This window comes from Setaria italica, chromosome I, assembly GCF_000263155.2.
Source record: "Setaria italica strain Yugu1 chromosome I, Setaria_italica_v2.0, whole genome shotgun sequence".
In the NCBI taxonomy this organism is placed as follows: domain Eukaryota; kingdom Viridiplantae; phylum Streptophyta; class Magnoliopsida; order Poales; family Poaceae; genus Setaria; species Setaria italica.
Window position 1 is genome coordinate 12,723,183 of NC_028450.1, and position 21,360 is coordinate 12,744,542.

The window sequence follows — 21,360 nt, forward strand, 5'->3', positions numbered from 1 at the left end:
TTGAGAGTTAAAGTTTACACCATTGAGATTGCTGGTCTGCAATGGCTGTTTGATACCCATGCTAAATTTTAGCACCTGTCAGATCGGATGTTTGGATACTAATTAGGAGTATTAAACATAGTCTAATTACAAAACTAATTACACAGATGGAGTCTAATTTGCGAGACGAATCTGTTAAGCCTAATTAGTCCATAATTTGACAATGTGTGCTACCATAACTATTTGCTAATGATGGATTAATTAGCCTTAATAGATTAGACTCCATCTGTACAATTAATTTTGTAATTAACTTATATTTAGTCCTCTTAATTAGCATCCGAACATCCGATGTGACCCTGCTAAAGTTTAGAACCTCGTATCCAAACACCCCCTTAACACAAAGACAACATGCTTGAAAAGACCACGTTAGATGTAACACCCCATCCTCCAAACCACACCGCCTAGGCCCTTCTGAGGGGCGGGCACGTGTACACGTTTGTCCTCACTTCGTGTAAAAGGGTTAACTCGAATATGCTATGGTTGGAAGACAAAGGCTTATAAGTTGCTTCCACCTTTGCTCAACTAGTAAGGTGATACTAAACATGCGTACATACGTTTATGGGCCACTACTAGGTCAATCAAATTGAGCCGGATGTCACGTTAGATTCGCCAGAGCATGTATAGGAACCTCCCGGTCATAATGGAAGAACAAGCAGGCACCGTAGCCCCACCACAGGCATGGTTTTAGCGAGCCCTGTTTCCACTGCCCAGGAAGGTTCTAGCTGTCGTGGCAAACAATGCGGCAGTTGATTCTCAACTTGGTAACAGCCAGTGGCGGACCCAACTTTTGCTCAAAACTAAGGCACAAACGTCCTGTTCGACTGGACTTATAAGCCGGCTGAAAAGCTGAAACGGCTAATTTATTGTAAGAGAAAAATACTGTTCGGTGGCTGATAAGCTGAAGCGAACACACCTAAATTTAGCGTCTAGAGTTACTCTTCAACAACCCACAGTACTAGCAACACTATAGGAAAGGGTCCAAATTGAGAAGATGATTGAAATTACATGTTTAATCATGCGATAGAATAGTTAAGAATAGCATGGAACACGCCAAAATAAATACCAGTGAAGATTTGGTGCACGGGGATCAAGTTGGTTGTGTTTCTTCGAGGTGGAGGAGATCAATTTGGTTTGTTCTAGTATTGAAGGTGGAGGGGGTGCATTAACTTCATTCAGTTGTGTGGCAGGTATACGAGAGAAACAAGATGCCAATGTCCTACTCATGATTTTGCAATCCATGCCTATGTTTGAATTTTCAGGGCACAAATGGTTCGATTCAATCCAAAAATCCAATCAATGGATTGAATAGAAAGGATGGGATTTAGGGAGAAGACAAACACATCGGAGGCTCACAACAGGGAGTCCGGCGGGTGGCGGCACCTGTCTCCTTCCAGCAATCTGGCCCGCGGCGTGCACCGCAGCGACGCAGCTCGCGCGTCGGCACGTGGGAAGGACTAGACGAGTAGAGGAACGAGGAGGAGCCGAGCCGAGGGATGAGTTCCGGCAGCCGGCGGTCGGCACACCAGGTGGCGGCGGCGGCATGACGTGCACCGCATTGGCGCAACCCGTGTGTCAGAGCGTGGGGAGGACCACCACAGGAGGCAAGGAACAAGGAGGAATTGAGCCGAGGGGCGAGTTCCGACAGCTGAGGAGCTGCGACACCAACAACCGTTCGCGAGATGCGCCGTCGCGAAAGAGACGAGGACGCGACGCAGGCAAGAACGAGCACGTCATAGTTGCTTTGCCCTACTTGTGATGGACTGGGCTGCTATTTTTTGGCCAAAACTAAGAGGGTGCAGTGGAGGCTACTGGGCCGCGACTAGGGCCATGGCCTGGGTGGCCCTAGGCAGGTCCGCCCCAAGTAACACGCATGTGAAGGCCAGTCAACAATTGATGAGTCTCCATTAGGTTAGGCCTAGAATCCAAAGGTTGCCAACCAGCCAAGCATCCTTCATGGGCGAAGTGTGTGCATTCCCAGTTCCTCTTGTACCCAACGGTATAGGTAAGTTTAGTTGAACCTCCTCGTTCATTGTTTAGAAAACAGGTTGTTGGGTTGGATGCTTGGATTGGAATATTAATAGCGACTCTCTACCTGGTTGTTAATAAGCTGGGATTGACCTAATCCTTTTTACTTCACATGAGTATCAACAACGAGGTCTCCACCTGGAACGGTTATTAATTTAATTGTCAACGATAACGATGACAGGTGTCGCTGGTGTATTTTTTCATAATTGTCGTCTACTTCAACATTGTACCGCATATAAAGGTACCTGTAAAAGAATCAACTTAACGGACAAGGTGCAATGTTTTCAGCATCAAATATTAATGAATTGTAGTAATATTAAATCAATGTTTTCAGCATCAAATATTACTTGATGCTAGGGGGTGTCTGGAAGGAGGGGGCTAAAATTTAGCCCCCATCACATCGAATGTTTAGACACTAATTAGGGGTATTAAATCTAGACTAATTACAAAACTAATTACACAACCCCTAGGCTAAATCGCGAGACGAATCTATTAAGTCTAATTAGTCCATGATTTGACAATGTGGTGCTACAGTAACCATTCACTAATGATGGATTAATTAGGCTTAATAGACGTCTCGCGATTTAGCCTAGGGGTTCTGCAATTAGATTTGTAATTAGCTTATGTTTAGTCCTCCTAATTAGAATTCGAACATCCAATGTGACAGGGCTAAAGTTTAGCCCCCTCCTCCCAAACACCCCCTAAACAGCAAAGAACATTAAACTTGCTCAGTGGCATGACTTTTGATCCAATGTGAAGCAGGATCTGAACGTTAGAGCTCACTTTCTTGAAGACTTCAGCCAAATGCAGAGCCTGCTTGAAAGCCTTATAATGACTCTCGGACTCAAGCTCCATGCACGCTCATTCCCGCTGCCTCCCAATCTCATATGATATACTTGCATTGTATGATGGTTCCTAATAAATAGGGAAAGCTATTTGGGCCATCCGTATTGGAATTTTACTCTTTTAACATCAGTCGTTACTATTTGTAATAAGATAGGTTGGAGAAACATTTAGACGTCCACGACTCCCCTTGTGGGGTGCAAGTGGATGGTTATGATGTACAAGTCTAAAAGACAACCGCTGTTGTTGTAGGAAGATATATAGCTTGTGTATAATATGATGATGGATTGTATTGTATAGAGACTCTTGGCTGATATATATATAGAGTGCAAAAGCTTTGGGGGAAGACACCCCGTGGATACATATGACACAATCTACGATATAAATGTCTAAATTATCAAATATATACTCTAAGGCCAGTCTCAGTGCACAATTTTATTGTACTATTACCAAGATTAGGAACTAGGTAGCTGTGCCGGTTGATTTTCATGGGGATGAAACTCCTCTCACATATGATGAAACTCCTCCTTCTCTCTTCTCATAAAGATCTTGCCAAGTCAGCAAAATTGATGATGTGGCATGTGATTTAATGCCCATGAAACTCTTCATGAAACTTCCACTAAGACTAGCCTAACAATTATGAATGATCTACAAATCAAGCTCTGGTTACATGCTTGGTGTTATAACAAATGCACGAGATCTTAGGGAGTTGGCAATATTTTAAAACGGCTGTGAGTTAACAAACTCAATGTAATCTTGGGGGCGATTGATGGGTTATTGTCTTACTAAGAACAGTCATCAAAGAACATCAAGATAAAGAAAAGCATGAAGATCTAACTGAAATCTTTTTCTTTGCACAACCCATAGAGTGATATATATGATTTTCTTACGGAAAAGAGTAGGCTGTAAGTGTCAACAGATTTTATCGGCATGTTGATAAATGGTAATTGTAGGAGAAAAGTGACGGAGCTGGTAACTGCGGTGGTTGCCTTATACTATTTCTGCAAAATTTGTATTATATCATTAGGGATGTTTGCGTTGTTTATAGAATGTTGCATGCTTTTCCATATATCATACTATGTTGTAACAATGTAATCACAATCAACCTTCTATGATAGTTTTCTTGGTGCCATGAGAACTTAGACCCTGTTTGGTGTCGTTGTTTTAAAAAACCATAGTATTATAAAACTTCAGTTTCAAAAACAGAACCATGCACTATGCTAAAAGGGGGTTAATACACACGGCTAAAAAAGAAGATGACTGACAAAATTATTATGAAGTTTGCATCTGTATCTCAGCAGTACCTTCCAAGGTGCGCAGGTTACATGCCGACTGCAATGAAGTGAAACTCAGCAAGCTCAGACGACAAAAAAGGGTCGGATTCTAGACTAACCGAAGCCATTTTAGTAGCCTCCAGGAAGGAATAACTATTTGCAATGTGCCGACAAAGCCTACGGTTTTACTTTCACCATTTGTTTTATTGTCCAAAATGCAGTCAGCTTTTATAAACCATCTGCTATATTTAAATTTTGTACCTACAATCAGTAGGTACTTCCCGGTATTTTTTTATTAAAATTTTGCTAGCCGTTGATCTGAGAAAGATAATTAAAAATTAAATTAAATGTGTATGGACCCACTGTTTTTGTACTTGGTCCCACATATTTGGTACTTTTCGGTACTTTTCTTTAGGTACTTTTCTTTAGATACTTTAGATACTTCTAGGTACTTCATATCTTTCCATGACTCTAATTTTTTTCAACCATTCTAAAAAGAGAAATTTTAGAGTGCTTGAAAAAAAGAGAAAAGCTCTTCTAAAAATCCTCTTATGGAATAATATGTACGAAGCAACTAAACAAATATGTTTGCCTTCATAAATAAGAAAGCACCCATAAAACATCGAGTACAATTCTTAATACAAGGATAACAATTCAAGAAGAACATTAGTATACAAGTTTAAGTATCACAAGATACAAATGTGAAGTACAACATGACGTACCAATACATACAAATTGAGGACTGAATCAATCGTATATGTGTGGAATTCTCCAGTTTTGATAAAGATCAGTCGGAACCTTAGATAGTTTTTTCATGGAAGAGCCGTTCCTTGGGATGGAAAGGGTCTGCTGCCACAAACAAAAAGGTCATTCTGTGAGACGGATAGGGTCTGCTGCTAAAATATTCAGAATATTATTCGACCAGCTAACATCAAACGGGAGCAAGAAAAAAGGAAGACCCTGAGCTGCAGTTGTACTATTATGTTATGAATAGTCCAAACATCTTCCTAAATTAAAATGATAAGATGTAGTGGCTTTGTCCCTTATTACACTACTAGAGGTGAAAAACAGTATCTTAACGAATAGTGTATAATTTGGCTTGGCAATTGACAAGGAACACGACTTAGGCTGAAATTAGATGCAATTAACAAGATTAGCATCTTTGGTGCTGCCGTTCTCTCGTCGGCTCGCCGCTACAATGACAGGAACATACCAGATGATTTGAACCAACTGAACTCCAACACCCAAGTGGCAGGGGATTTGAACCAACTGAACTCCCAATGTCAGGAAGCACTGAAAATTAATCGGAATTCATGTTCCAAAAGGACTTGAGCCGAACAGAAGACGCTGGAGGTGCTTTGTATAGCAGTAGTCTTCTCCAATTCTTTTTTCGGGGCCAATGCAGCACTCGCCCACCATTATTTCAAGCTTAACACAGGAGGCAAATCTGGGTTGACGACAGATCAGTGTCTCACTCTGCTCCAAGGTTGTTGACGTAGTGCCATGTGTTCTGGCACCTCGACGCCCGGTCCTGGTGCCTCCGAATCTCATACTGAGTATATGTCCCGTGCTCTCCTGAAAGGGATTAGTGAAATTTTGGGTCATTTGTAACTGGTGCCTCTTTCATATCTCGACAAGTGGTGGCCAAGGTAATGGTGCCTCTTGGGGATGAATATTGCTAGTCTCTATCTCAAGGAAAATATTTAGGCGTCCATCACCACCGAGTTGATTGAAGATGTACATGCATGATCCATGATCTCATAACCGTCTGAGCAATAGCAGGATCATAACTTCCACTCTGAATGATTTACCAACCAGAGATACTACTGATAGGTGTTCACCTATGATTATTGCACGCCTGCTGAGGGATTGTGTCGAGCTCAACATGGCTGCAACAATTGCCCATGTTAACATTGCTGGAACAGTAGCGTCAGATCGTTCGCACACTAATTAGTTGTGTTGATAGAATGTCCGTATTGGCAATTCACAATGATACGATTCTGGACTCAAAATTTTTAAGGAAAGATATCTCATTGCTTGGGCCAATTTCTTAATGGATCAATATCCACTTTGTAATTTAACAACCCATTCAAATGACTAAGATTAGTGCAACATTACGATTAGAAATCTCTTCTGGTCTACTCCCTCTGTTTTTATATTTAAGGCGCACGCGTATATCAACATTCAAACTTTGCAATCTTTGACCAATAATTTGATTATTAGTTTTTTATTTCTATAATATGAACTTTATATGGTTGGATTCCTAATCAAATATACTCTACCATGTTTATAAGTTTATAATCATAAACAATATAATATAAGATGAATGAATGATCAAAGTGTTATTTGGAAGACCATACCAAGTTATACCCTGCCTTATAAATATAGATTGATGGAGTAATTAACAATTTACTTCAACAGCTCCACTCTCAATACATAAATTATCTTGTGCAAGAGTGAAGATCTACACACTACAATAGCACCTATCTGCACACTGGGATTAGGCCAGTCTCAATAGGAGTGTCACGGGGTTTTATGGGTATTAAATCCCATGCCACATTAGCAAACTGCTGACTTGGCAGGTTAATTATAAGGAGAGAGGAGAGGGGAGTTTCATCCCCATATGGAACCCACTTGGTACAGTTACCAAGTTCCATGAAACCCAATAAAATTTGCACTTAGCATGTTATGGTTTCATGGCATGATACATGATCATAACACATAGCAAAAATTAAATGATCCAAGCTATCTATGAAACTATGCAATGAAACTATGCACTGAGAGTGACAGTTTCATTTCATTGAAAAGATGACATGACACTTTTAGTAAGAGTGCGATGAAATCATGCACTAAGACTGACCTAACATTTGTATAAATTCATCGGTGGTTAATTAGTCATGTATCCCATAGTGTCCAAGGCTTCTCGTTGGCGACTCGTGTGACATTAGCATTGGGGACCGGAGCCAAAGGACTAGATTGGTCAGCTACTCATCAATGTTCACAGTCGATTATTCCCGATGCCTCGCATTTCTGGAAAATATGTATATACCATCTGCTCATATGTTTTTAGAATGTTGGATCCTCTTCCCAGGTCGTACAATGTTGTAACAAAATAATCAGAGCCAACCTTCTATGTAAAGGGCTTGGATAGTATCCTTTGCTGCCAAGAAAACTTAATGAGAAAGCTATGTTTATATAATGGGGTAGGGGTACAAGAACATTTAATGTTGCAAACTGAGTGCAGCTGTTAAGGTTCCTTATGGCGTGGAACCTGCTCACCCGGGTTTGATTCCTTGACTCAGTATGGGTACTTACATTTTCCAAGATTTATTTTAGGATTTAATCGGCGCTATTCTTTTAGTGGTAGGCGACGTGCCCGTCGGCAGCACGGCGCCAGTGGTGTCTTCGTCAATCTTGAGGATTTGCCAGCTGTCTTTCTAAGGTGCTTATAGGGGCATGATTGCATATGCGTGTTCGTAGAGGTGAATGTTCATGCGTGTATGTGAGCGTCTACGTCTGTTCTGTGTGATTCGTTAAGAAAAAGGACATTTAATGTTGATAGCCCTAGATATATCGAGATAAATATACGGGAAGACACACCATGTTAGTTATAAATATGTTTTGCGATCTTTTTGAGTAAAGTAAGCAATTTATTTCTCTACTCCTAAAAAAAGCAAAAGGAAGACAATTTTTTCGTACGTCCTTCCTTCCGCTTGACTTCGTCCCGCGCTGGAGGCGATTTGTACCGTCCAATCCAGACTTTCTTGCCGTACGTCGTGCGCCTCCGATCCGTGCCCTCACCCCGAGCATCTCCTTCCGTCCAATCCCCCTCCACCCCTCCGAGCCGTCCCTCCGCCTACCTTCCCAGTTCCACGCCACCATCGCCTCCGCCAACGCCAGCATCCCACACGCATCCGCGCCTCCGCCGCCTCGCCTGCGCCGCCGACCCTAGCATTCCCCCCAAAACGAGTTGCCGTCCGTAGCCTTGAACCCCGCCGGCGCCGTCATCTCCAACCCCGTCGTCCGTCGCCTCCAAGCCGCCCTCCGCTCCCTCCTCGATCGATGACCCATCGGTTGTCTACGCCGCCGCCGCGTCGTGGTTGCGGCGCGGGAGGATTGGGGACCGCTGCGAGTGTCCAAGCGGGCGCACTTCACGCCGGCGTACCACCACTCAACGTCCACGGCGGCGACGACGACGGCCACCGCACGCCTGCACGGGTCCGCGCCGTCGGCCGCGGCGGCGGCACTGTGCCCGCCGCACCTCCTCACGGTGGCATCCCCGGCATCCTCGTGGTGGAGCAGATTGTGCACTCCAAGATCTACCAGAGCACCTACTGGAAGGAGCAGTGCTTCGGCCGCACCAGGGCCGGCCCTTGGGGGGGGGCGGCTGCCCTGGGCCCCCAAATCCCAGGGCCCCACCCCAGGTGCAGGCCTGCCCAGGAGTACATCACGTACACGTACGGGACTGCCAGCCGGGCGACGTAATTAGCCTGTGGGCAGCAGATCGCACGCAATTAGAGCCTCCTGGTACCGCAGCGCCACCGCCGCACGCGGCACGCCGCACTACCGCAGCGCCGGCCAGGGATAGAGGGACACCACCGCACGCGTGCTGCGCGCCTGCGCCCGCGCTCCCAGCGCATGCACGCGCGATCCTCGTCGTGACTCGTGCCGTCGTGCGCGTGTTGTTCCTGTTCGACTGCGTCAGCACACAGGTACGCTGCTCGATTACCAATTCCACAATTCTCCATATCATTAATTATTAATTCACAAGTTATTTAATTTCAACTGATCTATAACTATTGTATATTTATAATAATTTCAGCACCGTGGGAATTGGGATATCATGTCGTCTAGAAAATATGAATCAGGCTGCGAGAAAAGGAAAAAGAAAAGACGTGTGGATGAGTTGATAGAATCACAGAGAGGAACTATGGATAAATTTTGCAAGAGTTATCATGGCTCTAAGAGTAATACGGGCGCCTCGACGAACCCAGATGAGTTGGCAATGGTTGTTGCGGATGAACCAACTAATGGGAATCAGGAAGAAAATGTTAACATCAACGTCGATGATAACAATGTAAGTGACTCTCAGACCACAGTAAATGCATCAGGTGCACATGCACAGTCTGCTAATGTTGATGAGGAACCAATTTACACTTCAGATATTTATGATCCAAGAAATTGGGATAATCTTGATAATAAAGCAAGAGACATATTAGTCGAGAAAGGGCCTATAAGAGAAGAAAATATCAAATTTCCTCTAGATGCTGCCTCAAGACATTTTTCATATGCTCATTATTCTAGAAAATTAAGCAATGGAGAGGTACATGATAGAAAATGGTTAGTTTATTCAAAGCATGTTGACAAAGTTTTTTGTTTCTGCTGTAAGATCTTCAAGTCTAGCACTAGCAAGAGTCCTAGTTCCTTAGCAGGTGATGGGTTAAGAAATTGGAAGCATACCAGTGAGAAGCTTAAAGAACATGAAAATAGTGTTGAGCATATTAGTAACATGAATAGTTGGAATGAATTAAGAGCTAGACTGCGGAAAAAAGAAACAATTGACAAAGAATTGCAGCAGCAAATCACAAAGGAGAAAGAACGGTTGAGGCAAGTTTTGTTAAGAATAATAGCCATTGTGAAATTTCTTGGTAAACGCAATTTGGCTTTCAGAGGAAGCAGTGAGCAGCTTTATAATGATAGTAATGGTAATTTCTTAGCTTGTGTTGAGATGATTGCAGAATTTGACTTGGTAATGCAAGACCACCTTAGACATATTCAGAACAAAGAAATTCATTATCATTATCTTAGTCACAAAATTCAGAATGAGTTGATCTCTCTTTTGGCTTCTGATATCACAAGTTATATCATAAAGGTTGTTAAAAAGGCCAAGTATTTCTCTGTTATCCTAGATTGTACCCTTGATGTCAGTCATCAAGAACAAATGACTTTATTAGTTCGATGTGTTAATTTGTCTGATGGCAAGATAAAAATTGAGGAGTACATTTTGGGGTTCTTGAAGGTGGATGACACATCTGGTATGGGGCTTTTTAATGTATTGCTTGAATCTATGGAGTCCTTTGGCCTAAATATTAGTGACATAAGGGGTCAAGGACATGACAATGATTCTAATATGAAAGGAAAATACAAAGGGGTAAAAACACGGTTACTTGATATCAATCCAAGAGCATTGTATATGCCATGTGCGTGCCATAGTCTAAATCTTACTCTTTGTGATATGGCAAAATCTAGTGGGAAAGCTGTTTCATTTTTTTGGAATTGTTCAACGCATATATGTGTTATTTGCTGGTTCTACGAAAAGATGGAATGTTTTGCTTAAACATGTTCCTAGTCTAACTGTGAAATCATTATCTAATACTCGTTGGGAGAGTCGAATCAAAAGTGTTACAGCAATAAGATATCAAGCTACTGAGTTAAGATCTGCTTTGTCTGAGTTACATCATGATTCTGACGTTGAACCTAAGGATAGAAGTGATGCAAAAAATTTATTTGATGCACTTGGCAGCTTTGAGTTTCTAATTAGTATGGTTATCTGGCATGATATTTTATTTGCTGTAAATAAAGTGAGCAAGAAGTTGCAATCACCAGCCATGTGCATTGACTCTACTTTGAAGCAAATACAAGGTATAATGCAATACTTTGAGAATTACAGAAATGAGGGGTTTTCTTCTAGTCTGATCATCGCCAAAGGTATTGCAACAGACATGGGTGTGGAGGCATCATTTCCTGAAAAACGTCGTGCTACGAGGAAGAAATAATTTGATGAAAGTAATTGCCAAGAAGAAATTCTTGAAGCTGAGAAGGCTTTTGAAGTTGAATATTTTTTTGTTTTGGTTGATATGGCAATCGCTTCTTTGAAGAACAGATTTGAAGAACTCATGATGTTTAAAGATATATTTGGATTTTTGATGAGCTCAAGCACTTTGAAGTCATTAAATGATAATGAACTTGAAGAATGTTGCATTAAATTTGCAGAAACATTTTCTTTTGATGGTTCATCTGATGTTGAGGTATATGATCTTATTTCTGAATTGAAGATTATGAAATTCACTTTGGCAGATGACGTAATGTCTGCTATGGAGATTTTTGAGCATGTCAGAGATGTGGATTGTTATCCTATTGTCTCCATTGCTTACCGACTCTTATTTACTGTGCCTGTGACTGTCGCATCGGCTGAAAGAAGCTTTTCAAAGTTGAAGTTATTGAGGAACTATTTGAGGTCAACAATGACTCAGGAGAGGTTAAATGGTTTGGCAACATTATGCATCGAGAAGAAATTATTGGATGAGATTGACATAAACTCTATCATAAGTGACTTTGCATCGAGGAATGTTAGAAGAAACTTTTAAGGTAATACGTATAAATAATTTGATATGAATATTGCTTTTAGATACATTTAATTATGTATTGGTAATATTTTATATATATTTGTATAATATTTATATTAAAAGGCCCCAAATTTTACTTTCGCCTCGGGCCTCCCAAATCTTAGGACCGGCCCTGGGCCGCACCGCCGAGATGCTGGTCGACTAGGCCATGGAGCTCCACAAGGCCAAGCACGAGAAGAGCCTGTAGAAGAGGAGCCCTCAACTAATCGGCTGCCCTCGCTGTCCCCGGCCAGATCGACGGGCTTCCTGATTCGTGAATTCATGTTCGGTGCTGTGCGTTGTCCCCGGCCAGATCGACAGGCTTCCTGATTCGTGAATTCATGTTCGGTGCTGTGCGTTGTCGAAGCTTGGCGTTGACTGAAGATCTTCGTGGGCGTTCTTAAGAAGGGCGAGGTCACCAAAGGTCTGTCCTTTTGCGTCGTCCTTTGTCGGATCGGTATTCTGAAAGATTTGATTCTGATGTAGGTCTGTACTAGGGGAAGCCGGATGCTACCATCTCCTTCACTGACAACGATTTCCTTGTAATCACCAGCAGCAAGACGAACCTGCAGATTGCATTTATCCGGTTAGGGGAACAAAAAATATGCCATTTCTTTTTCATTCAGGTTCAGGATATTTGGGAATTGGGAGTTTTTTGCTGATGAGTTCTGTTGCTCTGCAGAGGAGCTATTAAGATCAAGGGGAGCATAAGCGCCGCGCAGAAGTTCACCCCTGACATATTCCCCTAGCCGGCGAAGCTGTAGGAGGTCATATTGTATTATTTGGTCACGGTTGGATAATAAGGTTTGCAGGCTTCAACCGCTGTGTACCTGATAGGATGAGTGGTACTGAACAACACACGATCATCTGATCTTTACCAGTGGAATTTGGATAATGCCTTGGTTAATCTATCACTTAAACAGTACTACACAATTTTAAGCTATTCCGTATATGTGCTGTTTTCTTTTCTCTGCATTATTCTTCTTTAGCTGATTTTTTTCTTTTTTTTTCTCCGCTCCTGAACTGCCAACAGCACACGACGACGAAGGGGCCGAAGTCGGCTGCAGCGTGTGAAGCCATGAAGCTCTGCAGCTTGGGTCCAAGGAGGGCGATCTTCTCTGCGTGGATCCATGGAGGGCGGACTCCTCTGCCTGGATCCGCGTCAGAGGTGCCCAGCGAGCGCTGCCTGCCCCGGCCTCCACGGAACAGTAGGGAAATGATGTGGGCTCCATGATTCTGCTCGTTGAGGTAGAGATTAGGCCCGAAGCTTAGGTACACTATTCATCCTGCTTCTTAATCTTGCCATCATATGTAATTTTGACATGATTACAAATGTAGCATATATATTTGTTTGCAGCATTGATCAACAGCTTAATGTTTGTATGTTAGATTAAGCCAATGGCTGCTTCAGGATGCACTAATTTATTGGGTAATTTGTTCAGTTCAAGGCATTCTAATTATTAATTAGTTCTGGTACAGTACATATTTTTGCCCCTCTTTTTTCCCACCATTTCTTTTATTTTTCATTGAAACATGAACTGTACGGTGGTTTGTGACTATCATGCAAGTTGGAAACCTTTTGCCATGGTTGCAACATGTCCATATTGCTTAAAAGAATTTTAGAGCCTTTATTTCAGTTCAATAGGACTGTATATGCACAATTCCAATTTATCAATTATACACAGCTTTTGAATTATTAGTCACAATAATTATGTCCAAAAGCCAGTTATATTACAATAATAATGCTGATAATTTGGTTACATATATGAGCTCACATAGGTATCATTTGGTTACAGCAGGGAGGATGTGGGGAAATTCTTTTCATTTATCTGACTTAGGGTATCCTCCACCATGATCATGTAAAATTGTAGCAAATCTCACATCCTGATCAGGTAAAAACGCTTAACATGTTGTCAGGTGGATTAGTGATGTGTTGGGACAAAATTGCTTAACATGTTGTCAGGCTCAAGTAAATTGAAACAAAAAAAAGAAAGTTAACCTCCAATTGTCCTGGCTGTTTGGACTTCAAAGTGTATGTGGTAAAAATGTACTCAGTTTGCTAACTACTTTGAATTTATTTGTATATAAGTTTTGAAAGGAGAAGAATAAAATAGTCAGCCATGTATCAATATCTATGTACGTATTGTTTCCTTTAGGCTTTTACTTTACGGATAAGTGTAGCAGGTTGCTTCCCGGTTGGTGGACATGTTTTTCTTAACAACTGATTGTGAGATGTACGAGTGTCTTGAGATTCATTCTGTTAGCATTCACTGCAGAATGTGGGAGAACATTTTGAGACTTGGAATGCAAGAATTCTAGGTTCCGTGATACTGGATGGCCTGAATGGGGCAGAAGAGAATTCACATGGCAGAAATGGACCTATCAGGTTACTTAGGATGTATTAAGCTGAATTTATTTTGTATTGATGAGAATCTTTTTTTCTTTGTAGTGATATTCGAGATTGACAAGACACTCTAAAAATTGCTGTTGGAGATGGTCATCATGGGCCAAGATAATGCTTTGTCGACCAGATATGGGAGGTTTGTTCCTCTGTTTATTTGTTCCAGCATTGCCATGTTCGCAATATTGTTTAGAAAACTTAGATAGTGTATATTGGAGTTGTTGAAAAAATTCTGGTTGGACATATATATTCGATTTAGATGTCTATTTTTGTTGAGTTATCATTCTAAAAATTTATGGTACAACTTGTATAGAAAAATCAGTAGATGCATCTTTCAAGTTCCTGTTATATATTTCTCGCAAAAAAAAAGGTTCCTGATATATGATCTTCCTATGGAAAGCACTGATTTGAAAATTTTTGTCTAGAATGTTTTTTACTCATTAACTCAAATGATTCCTGTCAGTCAGCTTCCAGGTGATGTTTCTTTGTTTTGGTTTTCCACTCTTAGTTTCAATTACTCATAAGTGCATCCCTTGGTTTGTTATGTGTAATGGTTTTTATTTGTTCTGTCAGGCATGGGTGAAGCCATGGAGTGAAAATTGGGAGATAACAACTTCGACAAAAAAAATGTTATCATGTCTGCTTATCCAAATATTTTTTATAATTCTCCCTTTTTTCAGAATCTACAATTTTTAGTATGCACGTATCTTCTTTTGCAGCTGCAGTATTCCTTCTTAGACTACCATGGATCATCATGCAAAATGGTTATTCAGTTTTCAGAAGAAGCAACAGTGATCTATCTACCTGGGGAAATGGATCATTGTCCAACTATGTCATTTTTTCTGCTCACTAAGAAATGTATTTGCATCAGAAAAAGCAACATTCTAATGAAACTCTAGGAATCACTAAGAAATCATTAGCTAATTTCTATCTCTTATTGGTTCTTACATTCTTTTACCTCCATGTAAATATGACTAGCCATTTTTCTACCGAACAACCATGCATGATACACATGTTTACTTGATCTTGTGTACTGGTTTTAGAAATGAAACCATGGTTACATATTATGGTTGCATTAAGGTAGATTCTAAAACATTGCTCCATACATCTTTTTGCAGCTTGTTAAGAAGCAATGTGTCTAGGCAGGCAGGCCCATGATGATGGAGTGCTCAACAATAGGTCTTTCATGAGTCAATACACATGTATAGGCTTCTTTGCCGACCAATGACCGGTGCTGCCTACCTGACATTCAACTTGGCTATCCTCATCCAATATACTTCGTATTTCCTCTTTGATTTGGGCAGGTAGCTTTAACTTTTATTAGCTCATTATCTTTGCTTTTACTTACTCTTGTTTCTTCGCAGTATAAAAAATGAATATGCTAATTTTTGCAATGTTTTAGTTGAGTTACAGTCCTTGACATATTCCCTGCCCTCTTTCTGTTTGATGGGACATTTTTACATTATTACTAGACTTTTAAGGATTGCAAATAAAATATGATTGAAGTCTATTGTCCTGATTTATATGATTATTTGCAGAACATGTGATTAATGAAATGTTTGGACAAGAGCAAATGACCATTAACCAAATGTGATGTGATGTGCATTCTTTCAAAGGTTTTTTGTTTAAAATTTATTTTCTGGCTGATCCAAACAGTATGTGATGTGCATTCTTTCAAAGTTTTTGTAAAATTAATTTCTGGCTGATCCAATTCGGATGTGGTGTGCATTCTTTTAAAGGTTATTGGATAACACTGCTTGCCCTCCGTGCCGTCTAGCTTTGTTTAATATAGTGACTACATTTTTAGATTAAATATGTCTTTAAATTTATTTTCACATTATTATCTTCTTATTAAATACTCTATGTTTTGTAATATAAATATTTTGCTGCTCGTGGCAACGCACGGGCACCATCCTAGTTTTTAAAAAAGATTACCATGAAGATGTTAGATATAGAATCAAAACCGATGAAGTGGCGCAAATCATCTCAAACTCTTTGTGACAAGGGGGAACCACATAAGCTAAAAGTCAAATTTTATAGAAGGATGATTAGACCCGCAATGTTGTATGGTGCAGAATGTTGGCATTAAAAAATCCGTCATGTTCAGTATATTTGTGTTGCAGAAACGTGTATGTTGTATTGGATTTATGGTTATACAAGAATATATACCGAGTTTGGAAAGATGATATACACGACAGGTTCAAGGTAGTACCAATTCAAGAAAAAGCATATCCAACACCGGTTGAGATGGTTTGGACATGTCCAACGAAAACCTGCAGAAGCATTGGTGCGTAGCACCTTAGCATTCTCATAGACCGTCTCATGCAGTGCCACGTAGGATTTTTGCTGACGTGGAGGAGAGAGGGCGAGGAGAGAGAAAGAGCTCGTTGTTTCGTGAAACAACCATATCATAGGCTATATTTTAGGACTATGAGATGACGACTACACCATTGCACAAGTTCTGGTTTCATGCAACTCATAATATTTCTTTTTATGCACAAATTAAGGAAATAGAATTACTATAAGATAAATTAAAAAGACAACCCACTGTATAGATTGTTTGTTAAGTCTTCTCAAGATTACGTGCCAATGCATGAGACCACCTATCAGATAACACCAATATACTTGCCCTAAGAAGCGATAATAATGTGAATAGAGGAAGGGAAAAACCAAAATTGACATGGAAGGAGGTAATAAAAGAAGAATTGAAATGATGGAATATGCCTAAAGATTTTTCCTTTAATAGGACTTTTTGGAAAACAGCCATTCATGTGCTTGCACCGTGATAATTGGTTCTTGTTTCGTTTCAGCTCTACCCTAACCTAACTTGTTTGGGATTGAAAGGCTTTGATGTTTGTTATTGTTGTTGTAAAAGTTTACTATGAAGAATTCACAACTATAAACATGTGCAGATAGTAAAAATGCATTTGTGTGGAAACTGTTACAACTATATCGATGTGAGTTTGTTTGGTAATTTGTCTTAAAAGGCGTTGCAAGTGACCGGTGTTCTAGACATACTAGAGATCAAGCGATGGACTTTAATCATATACAACCTAGAGATCATGTGTAAAAGAAATCACGTTGACCTCACCAGAACTAGTAGTTTCGGTTGGAGTTATAATTATATTATATTGAATTTTAACTGCCACCTTTATAATCAACCCGGCCTTCGTTAATGAAGATTCAGGAGTAAAATACATATAGCACATCATCAAACTTGCAACAAATTATCAATTGGATCACCCAACTTGAAAACAGTAAACGATACATCATCGAACTTGTAACAAGGTTCACCTGAGGTCCTTTTTCCAACATGTAAGGACTACACATTCCACGCGAGTAGGTTCAATCCATCATGCCAATGAGCTTGCACATGATGGACGAGGGAGGCAAGAGGGCAGAGCAGTTTCAGTAGTTTTTCGTTGGAAGGTAGAGCATATCATGCGGGCCGGGCATGAGAGTTTCTTGCCAGGATCAATAGGAGTACATCGTCGATTCCCGTCCAGTGGCTCAAGTTTAATTTACCTTGTTAGTGCCAAAGCATGCTTTTCCATGATATTTGTTGTAGCTAAGTTTTCAATTAAGCTGTAACAGCCATATATGTTAAACGATTGCACGACCCATGAAATGCCAAAACTTAGGAAGTAACATTTGTTTCTTGTTTGATGGAATGGTATCATATTTATAGAGAGAAGGATGATATTTTCAAAACTTATTCATGCTTTCATTTGTGTGTACTTAGAAGCAGTTCTGGTTAGTGTGAACTCAAAATCGGTGAGGCTGCGAATTCATGATTTTCATATATTTTTGTGACATGTGAACTTAACTTTGGCAAATAATCACAACTTGCGCATATTTTCCAGCTAAGTAACTCATACTCCTAACTCCCAATGATGTAACTTTGGAAAACCCTTGAGTCCTCACACACCTCAAGCTGACAGAATAAGTCAGATGTGGCAAAAAAAAAAGGACCTCTGGTGAATCTGGATGCAAGTTCGATGATGTGTTGCATGCAATGTCATTTACAAGTTAAGTGACTCATATGATAATTGGATGCAAATCTAGTGGCTCACCGTGCATTTTACTATGGCCGTTAATGAAGATTCAGCCACAGACCCAGCCCAGATAAGTTACCTAGGCCATGCGCAAAATTTGCAGCACGAGAAGTACTAAACGATTTCACTATAAAAGGCAATAGCTGGAATCCTATAAAGTCTGACACTTTACACATAAAGCAATGTGTAGGGTGAGGGTCGTCCCGCTGGGCGACACAGGTGGCTCCCCGTCCCCTGCCTCAGCCCCCCCCCTCCCACTCTCCCTACCCTTGCCACCATCGGAGTTGCCCGCTGGAAGCCTGGCGAGCAGCGAGGATGGTGGCGCCGTGACCATTGGCTCGCCCCCCTCCTTTTCCTCCTCTCCCAACCCCTTCCTTCCTTCCTTCCCTTCCTCTCTCCTTGCTGCAGCGCCGTGGGTATGGCCGGTGGCCAGATCTACGTAGGAGATAGCCGGATCTACGCTCTACTGATGTTTCCCGGCCGTTCCCAGTGATGGGCGGTGATGGCTTCTCCGTCGACAGCGGGGACAAGGTGGTAGCACCGGCGGGTGTCCGTTGCGCCCCTCGACGTAGCACTGGCGACTTGGTCCTGGCGGCTGGATGCCGGATCTAGGCGCAGCTCACCGGCTGCCGATCGGCTCCATCTGCTGTAGGAGGGGTCACGGGCGGCCTTGGCGGGCGGCTTTTCCTCCATCGCGTCTTGCAGCGTGAGGGTGCTCGAGGTCCAGCTCTAGTGGCCGTTGGCGCGACGGCTACGAGCTGCGGGTAGCCTGCCGTGGCGGGTAGTGCGTCGCCATCGACAAAATCAGCCCAATGGGGTGGCTCACGGACTGGGGCTTTGGCAGCGACGGCGCGGCACCAGGGGCTGCTACAAGGCGCCTTGTGTCCCTGCCATCATTTGCAAAGTCTTTGCAGAGGTGCGGCGGCGGCGTGGTGGTGTGGCCGGCAGCGGCTTGCTCGGGTGCATGTCAACGACACTGTGGTGGTGTGGCTGGCTGCAGCCAAGCGGAGGTGCATTATCAGCGCCATGTGGTGTAGCTGACAGTATCGGCCCCTTCTTTGCACCGCCGTCCGTGGGGTCGGCTAGGTTCTAACCGCTCCCTCCTGGGTGGGTCAGTTGAGGTTAAGGTGAAAGTTTGGATGGCGACGTTTGAGGGCACCACTTCCTCATTGGAGGCATCCTCTCTAATTCTCACCGTCCTATGAGAATGCGGACGAAAATCCAACCCTTCTTGGGCCGCTGTCGACGGCGCTTCTAGCGTCATGTCCTTCCTGAAGGCGACATCGGGCATTTTTTGGCATGGTGGTTTGGCGTTCGTTGCTTGGCTGTGGGTAGGGTGTCTCTTCCCTTTCTCTCTTTTCTTTCTTTCTCAAAAAAGTGAAAATACAAAAAGAAGGTAGCAAGGGGTGGTGACGATGGTATGGGTATTGCTGAGATGGTGCTCGGGTGGAGTGGCAACTGGAGATGACCGGCTAATATGGCTGAGTCTGAGTTGAGCGGAGTGACGTTGTGCGGTTTGTGTTGATGTCTTAATCCAGCTGACTAGAGTTGTTGCGGATTGTGTCGATGTCCCACTCCGACCGATAGTTGAGTTGAGTTGAGCATGTATTGATGTCCCAATCCAACCTGCTCGTGTTGTTTTTTCTTCCGTTTGTTGTTTTGGACAGTCTGAGCTTCATGTTCTTTTTAATATAATCGGCAGCTCTCTTGTCTGGTTCGTTTAAAAAATGTGTAGGGTGTGCAACTGTGCGAGTATAGATAAGGATCACCCAAAGAAGCGGGAAGGGATTCTCCCAAAGAAGCCGCAAGCAGAACTATAGGTGGGACTTACGATCCTCTATATTTGAGCTGCAGTAAGTGCACTTATTAATCAACCAACGACACTAAGAAACACTTAAGAAACAGAACAGATCCCATGCGTAAGATCAAGCAGAAGAGTGGAGCCAAGTAAGGCGGCCGTTGATCCATCTTGGCAACAACGAACCATGTGAACACCGCTCCATAACAGAATCTCCATTATCTCAATCCTGGGACCCAAAAATTTTAAACCAAGCCTCCTCAATGCTTGAAGTCTGTGCATTCCCAGTTCCTCACATACCCTACTTCAACACGTTCGCGGCATACACAGCTACTCGTAAGAGAATCAATGGAAAAGGTGCAATGTTTTTACTTGGCATCAAATGAATTATTAATAAATCCGTAAGCATGATAGGCACCTACAAGTCAGCATTTACAGAAATGACATGACGCACAATCAAAACTTAGGATTTGTTGCCTAGAAATACGAAGGAAAGGAAGAGCATTATGGAAGTAAACCGTTTTGTTCCTATGACATGATCCTTTGCATGATTAGGAATTAGTTCCTGAAAAATTATTTACAGGGTTGGCGTTTGCCATATTACTTGAAATAGAAGAAACAAAGTCACCCAAACCTGAATAGTCTTAAAGATCTAGTAGCAATATGATGGCACTGTGGCGTCAAAGTTAATGCAGATGAATGTTGCTTAAAGATAAAATTTCACCTTGTGCCATTTATGTCCAAAGTTTATCAACGTTTTCTAATGGTTAAGGCTTGTTTGATCTTATTAATCAAGCATGCAGGAATTCACTATGAATTCTGTTTCTGTACAACTAGAATATATCTAGCTAGCAGCTGGAAGAAACGAAAGGAAATTAATTGGCATGACATTCGATCCAATGTGAGCAGGGTCTGAACACGCAAGTATCTGTTTCTTCAAGACTTGAGCCGAATGCAGAGGCTGCTGGAAAGCGTTACAGGACGCCCATTCCAGTTGCCTCCCAATCTCATTCCATGTACTTGTGTGATGCTTCATTGTTGATGAAAAGCAGCGAAATCTTGGGTCATCAGTATTGGATTTATTCTCCTTTAATTTCAGTTACCTATCTTATTAGAAATACTTTCACATGAAGGAAAACTTTGTAAATAACGTGTGAGGTTAAACACTGAGGCGTCCATCAATTTATAAATGAAAACACTGAGGGAAAATGTTGTGGGTTGCAATAAGTTGGGTGTTTATGATGCAACACTATGAATAAAAAGCACATTATTAATGGTTTACCAACCAAGCCCTAGTAACATGATCAACAGTGTAAGAAATATATGCGAAAATTTTGGTGAGTACAAAAAAATTCAGTAGGCTGTGATTCGCCAAACTATAACTGTAATCTCGAGGATCGCTTGATGTGACAAAGTGCATGATTTTGCTCATCAGCCACTGAATAACTGCAAGATAAAAGGCTGGTTTGGTTTACGCTGCTTATTTTTAAGCACCCGTCACATCGATGTTTAGATACTAATTAGAAGTATTAAACGTAGA

At 41.7% G+C, this 21,360-nt stretch overlaps 1 long non-coding RNA gene across 6 annotated transcripts; it reads left to right on the top strand.

The window, feature by feature from the left end:
• Positions 1-11,700: 11,700 nt before the first annotated feature.
• Positions 11,701-15,688, top strand: LOC101758410. Of its 6 annotated transcripts, none has more exons than XR_002676929.1 (4): positions 11,701-11,990; positions 12,053-12,152; positions 12,249-14,106; positions 14,541-15,688. It is a non-coding gene; the product is annotated as an uncharacterized LOC101758410 (long non-coding RNA). The 6 variants fall into 6 exon arrangements; XR_002676931.1 differs by having other exon boundaries at positions 12,249-12,488; positions 12,600-15,688; XR_002676928.1 differs by having other exon boundaries at positions 11,705-11,990; positions 12,249-12,411; positions 12,600-15,688.
• Positions 15,689-21,360: the final 5,672 nt, after the last annotated feature.